Consider the following 23117-nt stretch of genomic DNA (forward strand, 5'->3'; position numbering starts at 1 on the left):
TTGGTAGCACAGAGCAGAATCATCAGGCTAAGCATCCTAAAATTACCACATACAGAAGTCACCTATAAAGTCCTGAAAATATTCTTAAATATGATGAAAAGTATATCAATTGGTAAAGAATATGTTTCATTTTTCTTGTTGGAAAATAGAAGAAAAGCTGCTGAGGAACAACTAACAAAACATGCGAACAAAGTGGGTAACACTGGTATGAAGAGTCCTGCAGAGTTGCATGTAACGTGCAGGGCAGATGCAGAGTGAACAGCAGAATGCCTTGGAGATGGGGCAGGATCTTAAATTAAGTAGGAACACTTATATTTGATAAAGAAAATCTCCAAAGCAAAAACAAGCACAACAAATTCAGAGTACCTCTGCTTTGACCTCAAGTGGGAACCCTAAAGAAGAGAAAAATAGGAGGTTTCTCCATATTGGTCAGGCTGGTCTCGAACTCCTAACCTCAGGTGATATGCCAGCCTCAGCCTCCCAAAGTGCTGGGATTACAGGCATGAGCCACCTCACCTGGCAGCACATATACTAAAATTGGAATGATACAGAGAAGATTAGCATGGCCCCTGCACAAGGATGACACCCAAATTTGTGAAGCCTTCCATATTTAAAAAATAAAAAAAAATAAAGAAGAGAAAAATAATCAGTTTCAGATACAGGGGAAAGAGTGCCAAGAAGCCACCTATTCTTTAAGTTCATTATGTCAGTCAAGGTTGTTGATTTCTAAATAATCAAAAGTAATCTATCTACTTTAAGTGAAAAGGGGATTCATTATTGAATAAGTCATTCATTAGATCATTAAGTAATGATTGGAAGAACAGAGTAGCTGTGTATGGGCTTCTGTCACCAGGTGCCTCCTCAAAACTACACAGTCAGGATCTTACTTGGGGAGAAACCTCCACCTCTGCAGCTTCTGCACTGTGGACACTAAACGAACATGTTGACTAGAGGACAATGGCTACTACCACTAGACAGGTGTCATTCTGTGACCTGGCAACCATCAGAAACCTGTGCTGCTGCTAATTATGAAAGATAACACCATTTCGCTGCTCACATCTGCAAACAGTGGAATTCTATACTGAGTTTTTTCTTTCATTATTCCATTCTGAAGAGACGTCCCAAATGGGCCTATTTGAGCTGCAAATGGGGCTAGAAATATGTCTTAATTCCTTTGCCAGAATAATAGAACTTTTATTTTTTTTTGAGACCGAGTCTTGCTCTGTCTCCCAGGCTGGAGTGCAGTGGCGCGATTTCGGCTCACTGCAACATCCGCCCCCAGGGTTCAAGCAATTCTTTGCCTCAGTCTCCTGAGTAGCTGGGATTATAGGTGCCTGCTACCACGCCCAGCTAATTTTTTGTATTTTAGTAGAGATGGGGTTTCACCGTCTTGGCAAGGCTGGTCTTGAACTCCTGACCTCGTGATCCACCACCCTCAGCCTTCCAAAGTGCTGAGATTATAGGTGTGAGCCACCACACCCAGCCATGATAGAACTTTTAAGGTAAGTATTTTCCCACACATAGACCGAGTATTCTAAATGGATTCTTTGATAGCATTTATTTTATATTAAACTTTCAATAACCAGCAGAACTCTATAATAAAATGTTCAACAAAATTTCATCTCATATAAACAAAGTCACATTTTTTACATGAGGTGACATTGCTAGTTGACTGTTCTTCAACATATTATTTTCAAATTCAATCCAATTTTCAAGCTTTCAATTATATGATCACTACTGATAAGGACCTATCTATCAGAGGAGTTTTGAAAATTAAGAATGATACTATTGGTGAAAATACTTCCAGGGTTCAGTTGATAAACGCTTTGTCTTTTTAAATTTTTACTGTATCAGGCTAAAAAAAAAGGAAAATCTGGTAATCTTCAGTTGCTCTACTTATTTTTTTCAATATTTAAAAATTTTAAAACTATGATATGATTTACTTATTAATTATACATATATTCACTGTCAATTTCTTATGGTACAATTCAAGTCCTTGAGGACAAAAATCTTTTTCTATTTTGTTCAATTATGTTTGCCAGGAAATTGACATAAGGTAAGTCATAGGCTTACCCTATGTCATAAATATGATTGAATAAATGTGTTTTTAAAAATAGGCACAAGAGTTAGGATAAAACTCTTCTTTCTCATTCTCAAACATTGATTAAGTAGTTTGAATTAAGTAACTGATTGCTGCATTTTGTCTACTTTGTCAGTATGTGTCTTAGTTTTGAATTCTATGACACAGCGTCATAGATTGGATGGCTTATAAACAACAGAAATATATTTTTCAAAGCTTGGAGGCTGAAAGTCTGGGTTCACCCCACCATGATGGGGTTCTCATGAAGCTCCTCTTCTGGGCTGCAGACCACCTACATAGCATTGTATCCTCACATGGTAGGAGAGGGCAAGAGAGTTACTTAGCTTCTTTTTACAAGGGAACTAATCCCATTAATGAGACTCTACTCTCATAACCCAATTATCTCCAAAATCCCCACTATCAAATACCATTTCACTGTGGATTAGGTTTCAAGATATGTATTTTGAGAAGAACGCGATAATTCAGTCCATTACAGTAGTGTTTGTAAGTGATAAATAGGTACCCATATCTATAATTATACATTCCATTTTATTTTTGTCAGTGTACATACATAACATATTATTGGGTGTATAAATACTTTAAGATACAGAAATATATAATTTTTAAATGTTTTTGCCTTTTGTCTATAATTATAATTCAATGTTTTGTTCATATTCTCAATACAATAATTGCTCGTAAATTACTCACGTATGTACATTAAAAGCCAAATATAAGATTTAAATTGACAAACAAAAAAATTTTGGCAGTAGAATCACTAAATGAAATGACTATCATTGTGACATAGAATGGACTTAGAACTTTTTACTTGAAAATATTTCTAATTCTGAAATAAAATATCAAAAATAAAAAGATATTTGAAACTAGGCTTATCTAGTAGTAATCTGTGAAGATATTTTTTGGAGATTATGTTAATAACAATACTTTATTATTAAATAAATGTGGTGTCATTAGTATTTCACATGTTGTTTTATACATTTAATTTGAAATAAAAAACTATTTCTTTATTGCCAGTTGTATCTGTTTTTAGGAATTTGTCTTATATGAAAAATAAGGTATAATAGAACTTAAAGTTGTAGGAAGCTTTCTGAATTTGGTTCATATACTTTTCATGTTTCTCAATTGTGGAAAATACATATACGTGGAGTACTGCATATTTAGGTGAAGGCATGATGGAAAGCTTCTCTCTTCAAATGAGAAGCTGACCTTACCAGAATTAAACTTGAAATTTGTGTTCTAATTTCTTAATTTCTTGACTCTCAAGCACATACACACCTAAAAAGTCAGTGGCTGAGGCTCTTTGTTTTTTTTTTTGAGATGGAATCTGGTTCTGTCTCTCAGGCTGGCATGAAGTGGTGCAATCTCAGCTCACTGCAATCTCCGCCTCCTGGGTTCGAGCAGTTCTGCTGCCATCAGCTTCCCTAATATCTGGGATTACAGACACATGCCACACTCCTGGATGATTTTTTTTTTTTTTTTTTTTTTTTTTTTTGTATTTTTAGTAGAGACAGATTTTCACCATGTTAATCAGCCTGGTCTCAAACTCCTGACCTCAGCTGATCCACCACTCACCTTGGCCTCCCAAAGTGCTGGGATTACAGGCATGAGCACTGAGGCTTATTTTTCTTAACTTACTTTACTTGTTTTTTTTTTTTTGAAGCAGATGTTCACTTTGTCACCAGGCTAGAGTGCAGTGGCTAGATCTCTGCTTACTGCAAACTTCAACTCCCTGGTTCAAACAATTCTCCTGCTTCGGCCTCCCTACTAGCTGGGATTAAAGGCACGCACCAAAACAGATGGGGTTTCACCATGTTGGCCAGGATGGTCTTGATCTCCTGACCTCGTGATCCTCCCACTTCAGCCTCCCAAAGTGCTGGGATTACAGGTGTGAGCCACCGTTCCCAGCCAAATATCATTTTTAATGTGTCTATTCAGTCTACTGTAAGACATGTTAGGCATACAGAAGCAAAGGCACTTAATATTTTGGGGCATGTGTTGTATGCCAGAATATTTGTCTCATTTTATATCATTATTTTCACAATTAACTTTGGAATTGATAGTACCATTATTATTTTACAGTAAAGAAAACAGAAATTGATTAACTCATTCAAGGTCAAATATTCCTACTGATTCGCCATTCTAGAAAGACCAGATAGCAATTGTTGACTAAGAATCTTTTAAGCATACTATTTTTTAAAAACACCCTGGCATTCATCCCTCCCTTTTTGTTTTCTTTAAAAAGAGCAAATAAATGCCAGTTAAGAATGTCACTCCTATTCTCCCTCCAACTGTCATTAGATAGTTAATTTGCCAGTTTCTTTCCACAGCCCCAGATCTTAGAGGACAACATGGTTCTCTCTCTAAAACCTTAACTTCACATGAGTGATGCTTGATTAAAAAAAGAAGAAATGCAATTATGTTGCGAATTTCTTGTAGCTTCCTTGGATTTTTGTTTCTAAATCTACTTGGACTTCCATTTACATATACCCAGCACACAGGCAACTATACACAATCATTTTTATTGTTGCAGTAACAAATTATCAAACATAGCGGTTTAAAATAATAGAAATTTATTTTTTTTTGCAGCTCTGGAAATTAGTTTTCCAAAATGGGTTTAACTGGAAGAAAATCAAGATTTCTGTATGGTCATGCTCTCTCTAGAGGCTCCCGGCAAGACTGTTTACTTGGAGTTTTTAGCTTCCAGAGGCTGCCAAGCTTCCCAGGCTACGGCTTTCTTTTACTTTTAAAGCCAGCAAAGGGTAGTTGTCTTTCTTACCTCTCATCACTCTGACATTAACACTTGTTTGACCCTCTACTTTCACTTTTAAGATATCTCATGATTACATTGATGTCGGGAGATCGAGACCATCCTGGCCAACATGGGAAACCCCGTCTCTACTAAAATACAAAAGATTGGCTGGGCGTGGTTGTGTGCACCTGTAGTCCCAGCTACTCGGGAGGCTGAAGCATGGGAATTGCTTGAACCCGGGTGGTGGAGGTTGCAGTGAGCCGAGACTGTGCCACTACACTCCAGCCTGGCAACAGAGCAAGATTCCATCTCAAAAATAAATAAATAAAAATAAAAAATTCTTGTGATTATATTGAGTCAAACTTGATCATCCAAAATATTCTCCCCATCCCCAAATCCTTATTGTAATCACATTTATAAGATTTCAGGAATTAGGAAGTATACATTTTATGGAAGCATTTATTCTGTGTGTGCGTATATAGATAATGTATTTTAAAAATATAAATCTCCAAACTGGAGGCATTTAATGAGCTACGCTCTTGGCATGGGGTATCTAATACTTACCTGAAAGTGAAACATTTGAGAAAGTGTATTTGATTTTTATGTCCACAGGGTGATATTTAATGAATGACTGCTCCAGTGAACTGAAAGGTCCACCCTTAAACAAGCATTAATTTATTTCATATCATTACAATGTTAGAAGATAAATTATAAGAAAAATGTGCTTCAGGCTTAAATATTATAGTTAAATAAATGCAAGATATAATGGCAGTATAAACTTGGACTCAAAAGAAAATGTTCTACATAAGCAAATGTTTCATTTGCTAAATATATTTTACTATAATTTTTAAAGGCGATGTAGATAACCGAGACATTCTTTAAATTGGTAAGTAAACAAAGACCTCACATCTATGTAGTTTCTCTTCTTGAAAAGTTTCAAATAACAGATGCACAAAATCCACTTTTATGAAAAATTTACTTCTGTCTACGTATTAGAAAAAAGACATAAAAATTTCCCAATATCTTTAATAATTTATAATTTCTGTGGTAAAAATACATAAAAATATGTAATCAAGTCTTTTTATTTCATGAACTTATTAATGCTGTCATGGCTATATGAGATCCATGTGGGACAGATATATATTGAATTAAAAATAGGTTTTAAGTCTCCAAGGGAAATGCAGGTGATACTTTAGAAGATCTCATATGGAGAAAAATATAGCAACATCAAACTCTACAGGCAAAGGAAGTAATTTAGCTAAACTTCAAATTAAACAAAAGCAAATTACAGATCACATGCAAAATTACCCATTTTGCATATGTAATTACATTTTTATGCATCATTACATATAACTTTTTAAATTTAACCTCAGAACTTGCCTTTCTACTTTGACCAAAATTACATAAATATATCAAAGGATTGTATTAACACTATCGACGTTCCTTTGCAAAACACCAATTCTTCATTATTATTTTCTTTTCAATTAAGAGCAATGTCATTGTCATATTTTCTCTCATTTCCTAGTTTTTTTCCTACTATTGTCTCAAGGATCCTTTGACTTCTCTATTTCCATTTGTTGTTGATCCAAAGTTGCTTAATATTAAATTTGTTAATAGCTATGACCACACAATTTTGAAGACTATTAACAATATCTATTTGCTTTATTTTAAATCAGCTATTCGCAAATCTGGCTACAACTTGTAATGACTAGAGTTTTAAACAAATATCAATTTCCAGGTCCCTCCTATGGAGATTCTAATTTAATTAGTATGTGAAATAACATAGCCATTGGAACATCTTAAAGACTCTCCAGGTGGTTCCGGAATGATTGCCAGGTGTAAAAGCATTGCAAGGAGCACTGCATAGCTCAAGGCCTAGGAAATTTTCTTACATCTCTCTGTAACAAGTATGTTGTCAGTTGTAGAAATAAGCCATCTCCAATTCTCAAAATAGCTCAGTAAGGTAGACATGATTATGCCCACTTTACGGATGAAACATAGGTAACAAGTAACCTGTTCAAACTCACACATGGAATAATTTCACAATCCAGGATTAAAAGCAAAGTCTGTCAGATTACAAAATGCATCCTCCTCAGTTTTCCGGTCTCTAGAGACTAGCACAGTCTTCAAGATTTAGGAGCCATTCAAATACATGTTAAATTATTTTCTATTGTCCTCAAACATTTCTGTGTTAATATTTCTAATTTTGGGGCAACACATTTTTTCCACCAAATTCTACTGAAAATGCAGAATTTTAAATACAAAATAGCACTAAAAATTTAGACTACATTTTAGGGAATGTTAGCTAGTTTGCAAATATGTAAAGCAAAAATAAAGTGAGATATAAAATTAAACACTATTGCAAGACATTACAGATATTCATTTCTCTTATTCAGTTATGCATTTCTAACTGATTCATGTTGTATTCTAAGGTAATCTATATTACATCAATATCCTTTAAAGAGCTATACACTCCACATCTTTTGCTTTATTTAACATTTTTAATGCTTATCAGAAAACTCCAAATTTTCTTCAATTTTTATTTAAATAAAAAAGTTAAAATTTAAAAAGTAAATTTCTTTACTTTTAAAAGAATAATTGAAATACTCTTGAAAACAAGTATTTTCTGAATAATTATTATTATTCTTTAATTGGTTATGAATTCTACTAAAGTCATGGAATGTGAAAATATTTGTTAATTCATCATGTTGTATTTATTTCATGAGAACTTGAGAAGTACTTTCCTAAAATCTTTGCAATGATGTATTTCAAAATAAACCACAAATCATGATGGCAACCTAAGTAAGAATTAAGATTAATGGCCTGCAATGAGTAGCAAGATTTTTAACCTTGCACTGCCAATGCATTTATGACTTCCATGATTCTTTTCACCTTACAAAATCTACATTTTTTCCTCCCAGTATGTATAATCCTTTCATATTCCTATATAGAGGGATTTATGTTGGTTTTTTTTTTCTTTTCTAAATAAAATCTTTGGAACACTTAAAGGGAAATTAATTTAGACATAACTAGAGTAATCTTTATTTCAGTGGTGAGCAAATGTCACATGTCAGCCTTATCTTAAATTTGCTAAACCACTGCACATTCTATTTTTCCTATGTTCAGGCTTCATACAATATGTTTGTTCTATATTTTCAAAGGTGTAATTTTGTACTATTTAAAAACTAACAATAAGTATTGATTTTAAAAAACACGAGAAATTGCTAAAATTTAAGTAATTATAAAAATCATGGTGAAAGAATAATAAAATTAAAAACTTATCTGACTGTAGAAGTACATTAAAGTTAGTAGCCGTCCAGTGTTTGGTAAGATCTAATTTAAAAAGAAGACTAAATAGGCATTTTTACTACATGTGGTTTTAATCAGTGTGATATAATTCTCAGTTCCTTTGATTAATGAGTACATTCTCAGCTATTAGGTGTTACCTATTTGTTCAGAAGCCGTAGAAACACTCCAACTTAACTGGCTTAAACACAATTTTTGAGTTACTTAATTAGCTTCTCTAGAGTTGCTGATAATCACACAGCCTTGACTGTGAACCACGTAATTATTTTGACATTAATTCTCTCCCTGGGATATCTTATTCTTGATGTCATCATTTCTGCACTTCAGTTTCTGGCTACTAATTTTATAACTGTAATAAAACTACTACTGGAAGATGTGCATTAATATTATACTTTAAAATTTTGTGGGATAAATAGGTGTCAATTTTCATTCTCACTCTAACAGCAACTATATGCTACGTACAATCTGATTGCTTACAAAAAAGAAGTGAGGCAAGAAAACTATATCTCTTTAAGAAAGATGAATCAATGTTATTCCTATCAAAACATATAGGTACAAACTGTGTTTTCATTCGTCTATTTAATGCTATTATAATAGAATACCCAAGACTGAGTAATTAATAAAGAACAGAAAATCATTTCTCACAATTCTGGAGGCTGGTAAGTGCAAGATGAAGGCACCCACATTTGGTCTACTGAGTGTCTTCTTGATGTATTCTCACATGACAAAAGGCAGAGACTAAGCTAACTGAACACTGTATGAAATCCTCTTTTAAAAAATCCTGAATCCATTAACTAGAGAGAAGCCCTCATGGCTTAATCAGCTATTAAAGGGTTCACCTCTTAATACTATACATTAGGAAAACCTGAATTTTGAAAAAGAGATATTTAAAACCTAGAATTCCACCACTGGACCACCAATATTCAGGTCTTTCTCACATACAAAATATATCTATTTCATATAAATAACCTCAAAAGTCTTAATTTATTCCAATGCCAACTTTAACATCTAAGGTTCAAAGTCTCATTTAGGTATCATCTAAATTAGATACGGATGAGCCTCAACATGATTCATCCTGAGGCAAATTTCTCTCCATCTGTAAACTGCATAGATACCCAATAGTGGAATTGCTGGATTGAAAGGTAGTTGTATTCTTGGTTCTTGAGAAATATCCATACTGTTTTTCATAAAGGTTGTATCAATTTACATTCTCACTGACAGTATATAAACATTCACTTTTCTCCACATTCTCACCAACATCTTTAAAATTTTTTTTTAATAACAGTCATTGTGACTGATATAAAATGATATCACGTTGTTTTCATTTTCATTTCTCTGATGATTAGTGATATTGAGCATTTTTTCATGTGCTGGTTGGCCATTTGTATGTCTTCTTTTGAAAAAATGTCTGTTCATGCCCTTTGCCCACTTTTTAATGGTTTGTTGTTGTGGTGGTGGTTGTGGCAGTCATTGAGTTGTTTGAGTTTTTTGCAGATTTGAATATCAGTTCTTTGTTGGATGCATAGTTTGAAAATATTCTCTCCTATTTGCCAGGTTTTCTGTTCACTCTGTTGATTTATTATTTTGCTATGCAGACTCTTTATAGTTTAATAAAGTCCCATTTGTCTTTGTTTTTATGACATTTGCTTTTGAGGTCTTAGTCATGAATTCTCTGAATATGACAATGTTTAGAAAAGTTTTTCCTAGTTTTTCTTCTACCATTTTTATAGTTTAAAGTCTTACACTTAAATATTGCATGGTGTTTATATATAGTGAGTGACAGAAATTAAATTTTATTCTTCTGTATATGGGTATCCAATTTTCTCATCACCACTTATTGAAAAGGGTGTCTTTTCCCCAGTGAATGTTTTTGTCAACTTTGTCAAATATCATTTGATTGTAGGTATATGGCTTTATATATGGATTTTTTATTTTGTTCCATTGGTTTAGGTGTCTATTTTAACACTAATACCCTGCTGTTTAGATTACCAAAGTTTTGTAGTATAATTTGAAGTCAGGTAGTGTGATGCTCCCAGCTTTGTTCTGTTTGCTTAGGATTATTTTGGCTGTTTAGGCTCTTTATTGGCTCTATATGAATTTTAGGACTTTTTAATTCTGATTTTGTAAAAGTCACCTTTGTATTTTGACAGGGATTGTATTGAATCTGTAGATTATTTGGGGGAGTATGATCATATTAAAGGTATCGATTTTTTACAATCCATGAGCATGGAATGATTTTTCATTTGTTTGTGTCATCCAGTTTCTTTCATGAGTATATTGTAGTTTCATGTAGACATTCTCACTTCTTTGGTTAGATATATTCCTAGGAATTTTAATATTTTTCATAATGACTGTAAATGGGATTGAATTTTTTATTACTCAGCTTCATTATTATTGATGTATACAAATGCTACTGATTTTGGTACATTTCTACAAGAAATTTGAGACTTTACTGAATTTATTTATCAAATCTAGCAGTCTTTTGAAGGAGTTTTTAGGGTTACTTGGGTATAAGATCATAGTATCAGCAAACAGAGAATTAAATTATTTCTTTTCTAATTTGGATGGCATTTATTTATTTCTCTTGCCTGATTATTCTGGCTAGGACTTCTAGTACTATATTGAGTAGGACTGGTAAAAGTGAGCATCCTTCTACTCTTCAAGATCTTAGAAGGAATGCTTTCAGCTTTTCCTGTTCAGTATGATGTTGGCTGTGGTTTTGACATATACAGATTTTATTATCTTGAGATATGTCACCTCAATGCTTAGTTTGTTGAGGTATTTTATAATAAAGAAATGATATGTTTTATTGAATGGTTTTTGCATCTATTAAGATGATCATTTGGTTTTTATTTTAAATATATTTAGGTGGTGAATCACATTTATAGATTTGGGTATGTCAAATCTTTTGCTTTTTGCTAATAGCCGTTCTAACAAATATAAGGTGAAGTCTTAGTGTGGTTTTTATTTGCATTTCTCTAATAATTAGTGATATTGGGCTTATTCATATACTTGTTGAGCATTTATATGTCTTCTTTTCAGAAATGTTTATTCAAGTCCTTTGCCTATTATTTTTATTGAAATCTGGCTATTTGTTTTCTTGCTATTGTGTTGTTTCCATTTCTTTTTTTTTTTTTAATTGCATTTTAGGTTGTGGGGTACATGTGAAAAACATGCAAGGTTGTTGCATAGGTGCATACGTGGCAGTGTGATTTGCTGCCTCCCTCCCCTTCACCTATATCTGGCATTTCTCCCCATGCTATCCCTGCCCAACTCCCCATTGCCCTGCTGTCCCCCCTCCCCACCAACAGACCCCTGTGTATAGTGCTTCCCTGTGTCCATGTGTTCTCCATGTTCAACACCAGCCTATGAGTGAGAACATGTGGTGTTATATATTTTGAATATTAATCCCTTTTCACACATTGGTCTAGGTAATGATTTTTTGGATATGATACCAAAATCACAAGCAACAAAAACAAAAATAGACATGTGGGATTATATCAAAACTAATACCTTATGCACAAAAAAGAAATCAATCAATCAAGTGAAGAGACACCATACAAAATGAAAAAAATATATATTGTGAAACCATGTATCTGATTTGTTTTAAGGGTTCTTATTCACCCTAGTTAATGATAGGAGAATAATTTTTAAACAGCAAAAAAATATATAGAATTACAACTTAAATGCAAAACAAGCTATTTATTAGTTTTTAATACATGTGACTTATATTTACTTCTAATTATTCTATAGATATATAAGAATAATATAGGTGACACTTTGTAGACAATATATCTTAATTATGTTAGGTTTTCTTTTACGATAATTATAAAGCAAATGGTTGTCAAACTGAGAGGTAGATATAAACATTTCTAAGTTAATTTGTAGATTTTAATGGCAAAAAAGTCCTGATTATAATGTTTGAACTAACAAAGTAATACCTTACTTTGTAAATTTACATATGCATGCACCCCTGAGTTTACATGATTATTTGAATTTACGTAAATGATTATTTGAATTTATTTATTTAATTGTATTTGAAACTTTTTCTGACAAGTCAAAAAATAGGCTTATAACACATATTTACATTCTGTTAAAATAATAATAAATTATGTACTGGAATATAATTGGTATTACTCATTTTAAAGTTTATATTTGTGAGGGTTTTGCAGATATTTATTCTAATAATTATTTGAAATATATAATAATTAAAGCTAGAAAGAATAAAAATTATGAAAAAATTTTCCTTAATTATGAAAACATTTTTTGAGAAGATGAATATTAATAGGAATAATAAAGTGCATTCATAGTTTATGTCTAGCCTAGTACATAATTTTATATTGATTTTTATACTAGAATAATTTTTTTACAGTTCAGAAAAAAATAGAGATCTGTAAGATTAATTGTACTGCTTTTAATGATTTATGCGCCTTTTAAATCTGGAGCCAAAACCCACTAATTTTGATATCTTGATAGCAACCTCAAAGCATAAAAGAGAGAATGATATTTGAAACAAAATGAACCTGGGAACATACAGGCATTCTTTTTCATCTAATTGTAGACTCAGCTAAATATATTATTCTAATGCCTGTTCAACAAGCATTTATTCAGACAGATATTAACACCACCTTTAATACTGTCCCACATTTTCACATAATGTTTTAGACAATGTTCTTTGGTATAATAGAATTGTATACTGTTGGGTAAGTACAATCTAAGAATAACCCCCAATGATCTCCCACTATAGAATCTTCTCCCCTTTAAATGTCGGTAGAATTTATCAACATGAGTCGTTGTCACTCCATGATTGTTACATTACATGACAAAAGCGATTTTGTGGATGTAATAAACGTTATTAGTCAGTTAACCTTAAAATAGGGAGATATTTTTGGGTGGACCTAATTTAAATAAATGAACCCTTTAAATGAGAGAGTTTTCTGGTTGGTGGCAGAAAGTCAAAGGTTGTAGGTACAAGGACTTAGTGCCTCCTTACTGACTTTGAAGATGAAGACAACCAGGAGATGAGAAATAATACAGGCAGCCACTAGGAGCCCAGAGAATGTCCTCCAACTGATATTTGGAAAAAAAAAAAAGAAAGAAAAAGGAAAGGAAAAATAAGGAAATAAATAGGTATCTCAACCTATAGCCACAAAGAACTGGTTCTGCTAATAACCCAAATGAGCTTGGAGGCAGATTCTTCTTCAGAGCCTGCAGGCAAATGCCTGCCCTGCTAACACTTTGGTTTCAGCCTTTGAGACATTAAAAGAACTCAAACTAGTGAAGCTGATGATGCCCTTATTATGATACTAAATGGCATCACCCTAATCCTTTTTAAACAATTTTATTTTTAATATTTAAAATTGACAAATTAAACAATGTGTATATATATATATGTTAGTATACATCATGATGTTTTAATAGAATATATCTATGTATAGTGAAATGGCTAAGTAAACTAATCAATATATGCATTACCTCACATATGTGACTTTTGTGTGTGTGTGGTGAGAACACTTAAAATCTACTCTCAGGAATTTTCAAGGATACAATGTATCACTTTTAACCAAAGTCAGCATAATGTACCATAGATTTCTTGAATTTATTTCTCCAGTTCAACAGAAAGCTTTGACCAACATCTAGGCATGCAGCAAAAAAATACTATCACAGATGTGAATCTAGTTTCTGCTACTTTCTTAGATGTGCAAAGGAAATTTATTAAGAATTAACAATTTCTAACCTATTTTTTGTGGATGTGGAAGAAGGGGGTCATACAATTAAAGTGCATAGTCTGATACCTGTGACATATTTAGTTAAAAAAATGAGCTAAGAAGAAAGACACTGATCTTTTTTCCTTACTTTGGATGAATCATTTAATATCTCTGTGTCTTACTTTCTTATACATAAGAAAAAAACTTCAATGATTCTTTAAATTTGTTTTAATACTAAATATTTTCTATCCTTTCCATAAACTAAGATAATATATATTTAACTACCTTTTTGAAATGAATATCTATACTGCAAGTCAGAAACTGCATTTAAGTATCAGAAGAGTCCCTTATTATATGGATAGGTTACACAATAATAATTCAAACAACTTTTGGCAACATAAAAAAGTGACAAAAGTAGCACACATCAATGCATGCGCTAGCATTATTGAGAGCTTCGTGTATATTAATTCCTTCAATTATTATAATCCATTTGCTTTGAGTGTATTAGGCCTTAACACAGTCAAAAAGACAAAATAGTAACTGACATACATACTGTAAAATGAAAAGATGGAGGGGCAGAATGACTTAATACCTTGCACAGGACTGCATGGAGGTGGGTTTTGAGCTTATATCTTTCAGGTTCAGAGACAATGTTGATGAATAGTGTGTTACACTATCATCTGTGTTTTTTAAACTTTCCTAATCTTCATCATTTTATCTTAAATTGGAGACACTAACTAGTTACAGATGTTTTGTAAAAATTAGCAATATATGTTTATGATTACCATAGTGCCTAGCAAAGTATTGGTACTCTATAAGTTTCTATAAATCATGAAAGAAAAACTTTTTTGCTATGATGATGATATAGTTATTACAGAACCAGTGAAAACACACTGATTGACACTTGAAAGAAACATACTTTAAGTAACGTAACCCATATAAACATAATTGTTTCATATCTGATATAGACTATTTATTGAAATGTATGTTTCTATACAGGAACACAGAAAGCACAAAGATATTAAGATAGTTACATATCTACCTTAGAGACTTAGGTTGCTTCTGTTTTAACAACTGATCTAAAATAATCTTGTATGAACCATTTATGAAATATTAAATTCAAAACATAATGCAGGGTGAAATGCTAATAGAAAAATATTTTGAAAGGGAAAAGATAATTTTAGTCAACATAAACGTTGACAGTTTGTAACTGCAGTGCTCATTTCAGGGGGTTGATAGAGAACCCCCTCAAGTGTTTTGGATGACTGTATCCTGTGAATTATCAAACACAGTACAAAGTTCAACTAGCTAAATTCCTGATTCTACTTTGAATATCAAGTTGTATTGCAGCACATGATAGTAACAAATTCTGCAATTGAGTTACTCTTACTTAATATTCCATCTGAAGAAAAAAATTTGTGATTTTACTTTTTATATTTTGTCAATTAATTGTTATTAATGCAAAACGATTATTTTTTGAATAGAAACATCTAATAAACCACTTATTTGATGTTTTTCCTTATAAAGCATTATGCCTTCCAGATTTTTGATTATGCACTCAGCATGTTTCATAAATAAATTTTGGTGTACATTTATGCCAAGTCCTGAAGTTCTTCCAAGAACTTTTTTTCCCTAAATACAGTGGAAATCTCTTCATTAATATTTCCAGTTGCTAGGCAACACCTCCTCTTTCCTCGTTGCTATGGTGACCCTTGAATCAGGGAGGACAGGAAGCCATCTGTTTAAACCAACACCCTTCCTTTCTTTAAAGTATGGTCTGCTCTACTGCCAGACACAACGAGGAGTAAGTTAAATACGACTTAAAGTGTATGTAGATACAAGGGTAAAACTCCAAAATCATAATAGATTTTCTTTGTTTGAAAAATAATTGCTTCTTAATAGAACATAAAATCACTGTGATTCAAAATGCTATATTCGCAACAGATTGAAAGTATACTCTGAAATGATAAAGATGAAATATACAGTGAATAAAACCAACCAAAATAACCTCAGATGTTTTAAATATTTATTTTATTTTATTTATTGTGGTCTTTACTGTCTGTACATGTACATCCTAAGATAACATTTTAAAAGAATTTTGGAATAAGTAACCAAAACACTCAACTGTTTTAATACCACGGTATTTTTGGAAGAGAAATGCAAAAGTTGGCACTCAGACTATTCTAAATAAAAGTTGGAATTTGTCTTTTTGTTTTCCCAAAGTGAAACTAATGTCATTTCTTGGACTCCTAACTAAGTGGTTTCAGAATGGGGATTTGGCTTTATTGAGGTTAAATCCCCAGAATGCCTGGGGATTTGTCTTTATTGAGGTTAAAATTTTACCAAGTATCCTTTGTACACGGGTAAATATTCATAAAAGACAGTTATTCCCAGTAATTTGTTTAAAGTTTGATAAGCTAAATAGAGAAAGCAAGCTTTCACTTGTTTGAGGTGTAAATAGGGTTGGTATTTCCCACAGTATTTTTGACACCGTAAATGTGAATAATACACTTCCTTTATAATATTAACTCCTTTACAATACTTCCATCATTATAATCCCATTGACTTTCAGGATTGTGCTCTTGCCTATTATTTCAAAATCTCATTATTATTTAGCAGATTATTAAAAACAGCGAGGTCTGCTGATTCGCCTTTCAATATTCTTCTTTTGACCACCTGTCATAATGTGTGACACTTCCCTGACTTGCTTTCGGGGCTGCCCCTGAAAATGTCTCTCTTTCCTTTAAAAATAATGCAATGTTGTTAAGGACCAAGAACTTCCTAATTATTCATACATAGCTAGAATGCATATTTATGTTTATGTGCATGCCAGAGTAATAATATCAACTTTATCTTGAGCACAAGTTGCATGCTACTTAGCATGATGGAGTTCACCTTTGCTACCCCCTATTACTCCCAACATAAGAAAATGCAATCAACGTTATAATGTTTTGGTTTTATTATACACATGTTTTTAATTCAGTATATATTTATCAAGGAAAAAGAAAGGCATATATTTCAAGTAAAATTAGATGAATATCTGTATCATCATTTTCTTTTTTTTTTATATTTTCACAATTTTTTTAACTTTTATTTTAGATTTAGGGAGTATATACACAGGTTTGTTTCCTGAGTATATTGCATGATGCTGAGGTTTTGGATATAAATGTTCCCATCACTCAGGTACTGAGCATAGTTCCCAATAATTTTTTAAACCTTGCCCCCGTCCCTCTCTCCACCACTTCCCCTCTAGTAGTCCCCAGGGTCTGTTGTTGCCATGTTTACATCCATGAGTACTTGAAATGTAGCTCCACTTATAAACCAGTACACGTGGCATTTGATTTTCTGTTATTGCCTAATTTGCCTGGGATAGTAGCCTCCCATCATGTTGCTGCATAGAACATGATTTAGTTCTGCTTAATGGCTGCATAGTATTCCATGGTGTATACATACCACATTTTCTTTATACAGTCCACCATTGATGGGCACCTAGGTTGATTTTGTGACTGTTATTGTGAGTAGCACTGTGATGAACATGCAATAAATGTGTCTTTTTTATATAATTGTTTTCTTTTGCTATACATCTGATATTTTGCTGGATCAAATGGTAATTCTGTCTTAAGTTCTTTGAGGAATCTCCAAATTGCTTTCCACAGTGGTTGAACTAATTTACATTCCCACCAACAGCGTATAAGTGTTCCTATGCTCTGCAACTTCACTAACACCCATTATTTTTTGACTTTTGAATAATAGACATTCTGACTGGTGTGAGATGGTATCTCATAGGGGCTTTGATTTGCATTTCTCTAATGATTAGTGATGTTGAGCATATTTTCATATGTATGTTGACAATGTGTATGGCTACTTTTAAAAAGTGTCTGTTCCAGTCCTTTGCTCACCTTTTAATGTGGTCGTTTTATGATTATAAAGTTGCTTAAGTTCTTTACAGACTCTGGATATCACATCATCAGATGCATAGTTTGTGAATATTCTCTCCCATTCTGTAGGGTGTTTACTTTGTGTGTAGCTTATTTTACTTTGAAGACACTTTTTGGTTTCATTTGATCTCTTACAAATTTTCGTTCCTGTTGCAGTTGCTTTTGAGGACTTAATCATAAATTCTTTTCCAAGACCAGTGTCCAGATATTTCCTAGGTTTTCTTCCATAACTCTTACAGTTTGAGATCGTATATTTAAGATTTTAACCCATCTTGAGTTAATTTTTGTATATGATGAAAGGTAGGGGTCCAGTTTCATTCTTCTGCATAAGGCTTGCCGGCTATCCCAGCGCCATTTATTGAATAGGGAGGCCTTTCACCATTACTCATTTTTGTCAATCTTGTTTAAGATTAGATGGCACTAAGTGTGCAACTTTATTTCTGGTTTCTCTATCCTGTTCCTTTGATCCATATGTCTGTGTTTGTACCACTACCATGCTATTTTGGTTACTGTAGCCTCATAGCATATTCTGAATTCAGGTAATGCGATACTTTCAACATGTGCTTTTTACTTAGGATTACTTTTCCTAGCTAGGCTCTTTTGTTCAAAAGTATTTTACAATCTTTTTTTTTTTTTTTTTTTTTCCATTTCTGTGCAAAATGAAATTGGTCATTTGATAGGAATGGTGCTGAATTTGTCATTTGCTTTAGGGAGTATGGCCATTTTAAAGATATTGATTCTTTCAATTCATGAGCACAGTATGTGTCATCTATGATTTTTAGTAGTGTTTTCTAGTTCTCCTGGCAGAGATATTTTACTCTGTTATTAGACGTATTCCTAGGTATTTTATTTTTGTGTATGGCCATTGTAATTGAATCACATTCTTGAGTTGGCTCTCAGTTGACTGTCAGTGTATAGAAATGCTACTGAATTTTGTACATTGATTTCTTTATCATTTCTAATGTCATTTTGGTGAATAGTTTTAATTATTTTCCTATTTTACCTTTCTACTTAGATGGCTTTTTTCCCCCTAATATTGCCTAATTGCTGTAGTTAGCACTTCCAGTACTGTTTTGAATAGGAGTGGTGAGAGTGGGCATCCTTGTCTTATTGCAGTTCTTAAGGGGAATACCTCCAGTTTTAATCCATTCAGTGTGATGCTAAATGTGGATTTTTCATAAATGGCTCTCACATTTTGAGATGTGCTGCTTCGATGCCTAGTTTATTGAGGGTTTTTATCATGAAGTGATGGTAAATTGTATTGGAAGCTTGTCCTTCATCTATTGAGAGGTTCATATGGTTTATTTTTTTAAATTTTGTTTATGATGTGAATCACATTTATTGATTTGGGTTTGTTGAATCAAACTTGAATACCCAGTAATGAAGTCTAGTTGATCATGGTGAATCAACTTTTTGATATACTGCTGGATTTGCTTAGCTGGTATATTCTTTTGTGCCTATGTTCATCAAGGATTTTGGCCTGTAGTTTCATTTTTATTGTGTCTTTTTCAGTTTTTGGTTTCAGAGTGATACTGGCTTCATCAAATGTGTTAGAGAAAATTTCATCCTCCATTTTTTGGAATAGTTGTAGTAAATTGGTACAAACTCTTTTTGTAAGTCCGGTAGAATTTGAATCTGTCTGGTCTGGGATCTCTTTGGTTGGCAATTTTATTACTGATTCAATTTTGGAACTCAGTATTGGTCTAGCCAGTATTTCAATTTCTTCCTGATTCTATCTTTGGAGGTTGCATATTTCTAGGAATGTATACGTTTCCTCTAGATTTTCTAGTTTGTGTACAGAGTTACCCATTCATATCAGTCTGAGGTTCTTTTATATTCCTGAGAAACTCATTGTAATATCACCTTTGTAGATTCTGATTTTGCTAATTTGAATCTTTTTTCCCTTTTTGATTTGATAGTGTAGCTACTAGTCTATCAACCTTTTTTTAACCTTTCAAATAACTTAAGTTTTGCTTTTGATGATTCTTCATATGGATTCTTGGGTATTAATTTCATTTAGTTCTGCTCTGATTTTAGCTATGCCTTTCTGGTAGCTTTGAGGTTAGTTTATTATTGTTTTTCTGTTACTGTAGGTGTGCTCTTAGATTGTTTATTTGAGAACTTTCCTTCCAAGGTAGGCATTTAGTGATATAAACTTTCATCTTAACACTGCTATGGATGCATCCCAAAGATGTTGGTACAGTGTGTCTTAGTTTTTATTTATTTAAAACAAAATTTAAATTTATGTCTTGATTTTATCATCTACCCAAAAGTCATTCAGAAGCAAGTTTTTAAATTTTCATGTAATCGTATGTTTTGAGATATGTTCTTTGAATTGATTTATATTTTTATTGCACAGTAGTTTAATAGTATAATTTGTATATTTAAATTTTTTAAAATTTATTAAGATTTGCTTTATGGCCAATTATGTGGTTAATCTTAGACTTTGTTCCATGTAAAGATGAAAGAAATGTATATTTGGTGGTTGATGGGTGGAGTATCCTATAGATTTTTATTAGGTTAAATTGGTCAAGTATCATGTTTGGATCCAGAATATCTTTGTTAGTTTTCTATTTCAATGATCTGTCTACTGCTGTCAGAGTGGTGTTGCTGTCCTCACTATTATGATGTGGCTATCTACATCTTTTCATAGGTCTAGAAGTACTTGTTTATGCATCTTGGTGCTCCATTGTTGGGTGCTTATATATTTAGGACAATTAACTCTTTTTGTTGAATTGCACACTTTATCATTATATAATGCCTTTCTTTGTCCTTTTATACTGCTGCTGGTTGAAAGACTGTTTTATCTGATATGGGAATAGTGACTTTTGCTATTATTTGCTTTATTGTTGTGCTTTAGCTCTTACTCCAACCCTGTTCTCCTTTATTTGAACCTACAAGTGTCATTATGTGTGTAATGGGTCACTTAAAAACAGCAGATAGATGAGTCCTTTTTTTTTTTTTGTCCAACTTGCCACTCTGTGCCTTTTAATTGGGAAGTCTACAACATTTACTTTCAATATTAATTATAATAAGTGAGGTTTTGAGACAGCTGTGAAGTTGTTGGCTGGTTGACTTCTAGTTTCTATTGTGTGGTTGCTTTACAGAATCTGCAGTCTATGTACTCAAGTGTTTCTGTGTGGTAGCAAGTATTATTCTTTTGTTTCAACATTGAGAACTTTCATAAGGATCTCTTATAAGGATCTCTCGTATTGGCAATGAATTCCCTTAGTGCTTGCTTCTCTGGAAAATATTTTATTTCTCTTTTACTTACAAAGCTTAGTTTGAGGGATTTAAAATTCTTAGTGGGATTTGTTTTGTTCAGAATAATGAAAAAGGACACCAATCTTTCCTGGCTTGGATGATTTCTGCTGAGAAGTCCACTAAGTGAATTGTTAGCCTTATAAGGTTCCTTTTTTTTTTTTTTTTTTTTTTTTTTTTTTTTTACATAATCTCACTCTGTCACCCAGGCTGGAATGCCGTGGCATAATCTCGGCTCAGTTCAACCTCCATCTCCTGGGTTCAAGTGATTCTCATGCCTCAGTTTCCCAAGTAGCTGGTACTAAAGGCGTGTGTCACCATGCCTATCTAATTTTTTGTATTTTTAGTAGGGACTGGTTTTCACCATGTTGGCCAGGCTGGTCTCCAACTCCTGACCTCAGGTGATCTGCCTGCATTGGCCTCCCAAAGTGCTGAGATTACAGATGTAAGCCACTGCACCTGGCCCTATGAGATTCCTTTTGTATGTGATCAGCCCTGTATCACTAGTTAGCATTAACCTGGGACTGTCTGGAGACTATATGCCTTGGTGATGTTCATTTTGTGTAATAGCTCACAGATAGTCTCTGGATTTCTTATACCTGGGTGTCTACCTATCTAGAAAAATTAGGGAATTTTTCTTGAATTATTTCTTCAAATCTATTTTCCAGTTGATTACTTTTTCTCTCCAAAATATCAATACTTCACAGGTTTGATCACTTTACATAATCCTATATTTTTTGATAAGTTTATTCAATTTAAAGAATTATTTTTTGAACATTTTTGTCTGACTAGATTGGTTCAAAAGATTGGTCTTCAAGCTCCGAAATTTCTTCTGTTGCTTGGTCCCATCTATTGATAAAGCTATCAATTATATTTTGAAATTTCTTAAGTTAATTTTTCAACTCCAGAAGCTCTAATTGATTTCATTTTAACATGTGTATTTCTTCCTCCATTTTCTGGATAGCTTTAGAAGTTTCTTTGTGTTGATTATCAACCTTGTCTTGGATCTCACTGAGCTTCCTTGCGATTCATGCTGTTAATCATTTGTCTTTCACTTTTGAGTTTCCATTTTTGTTAGGGACCATTGCTGGAGAGGTAGTACAATCCTTTATGGTGTTACTACATTCTAATTTTTCATGGTGACAGAATTCTTGTACTCGTTCCTTCTCATTTGGAGACACTAGCACTTCTACTCTTACAATTTTCATGTGGTTAAGTGATATGGTTTGGCTGTGACCCCACACAAATCTATCTTGAATTTTAACTCTCACAATTTCCACATGATGGGGGAGGAACCTAGTGATTAAATTATGGTGGTGGGTCTCTTCTGCGCTGTTCTCATTATAGCGAATGAGTCTCATATCTGATGGTTTCAAAAAGGGGAGTTTCCCTGTACAAGCTCTCTTCTTGTGTCTGCCAACATGTGAGATGTGCCTTTCACCTGCCACCATGCTTGTGAGGCTTCCACAGTCATATGGAACTGTAAGTCCAATAAATCTCTTTCTTTTGTTAATTGCCCAGTCTTGGGTATGTCTTTATCAGCAGTGTGAAAACAGATTAGTACAGTAAATTTTTTTTCCTTCTTTCCTGGTAAAATTATGTCCCCCGCCCCGCAATCAATATTATGTTTATTCATTCCCCTTCTCCCTTCCCTACAGAATGTGAATGTAGAGATGCTGGGTAGGGGTTTTTGGCTTTGCATCTATAGCCCTGTGCACATTTTCAGAAAGTTTTACATTGAGCTGTGCAGTTTTACCTACATGCCCATAGATGGTGTTTACAAGTAAGAGCTGGCCAATGTGTTTACAAGTAAGACCTGGCCAAGGATATATACATAATCCTTGTTTACTGGTGGGAACTCTCTGTTGCCTCAGGCAACAGATTGGTTCATGGAATACACAGTGCTCTAAGATTCCTCCTTAGCCCAGAGGGGTGGGAACCATAAAGGTCAAAGCCAGATGGTGTCTGTCAAACTCTAAGGTCCCCAGTGGCATGCATCAGCACCAACCAGTGCTGAGGAATAATCCAGTTGGTGGCCAGCAAACACCAGAGGTATG

The 23117-nt window shown here is 33.2% G+C and overlaps 1 non-coding gene across 1 annotated transcript; it reads left to right on the forward strand.

Annotated features, from left to right (window-relative positions):
* Positions 1–504: 504 nt before the first annotated feature.
* Positions 505–614, forward strand: LOC135274943 (U6 spliceosomal RNA). The gene has a single exon (XR_010342686.1). It is a non-coding gene; the product is annotated as a U6 spliceosomal RNA (small nuclear RNA).
* Positions 615–23117: the final 22503 nt, after the last annotated feature.

Source organism: Aotus nancymaae, unplaced genomic scaffold, assembly GCF_030222135.1.
Source record: "Aotus nancymaae isolate 86718 unplaced genomic scaffold, 86718_ANA_hifiasm-v0.15.2.pri h1tg000014l, whole genome shotgun sequence".
Classification (NCBI taxonomy): Eukaryota; Metazoa; Chordata; class Mammalia; order Primates; family Aotidae; genus Aotus; species Aotus nancymaae.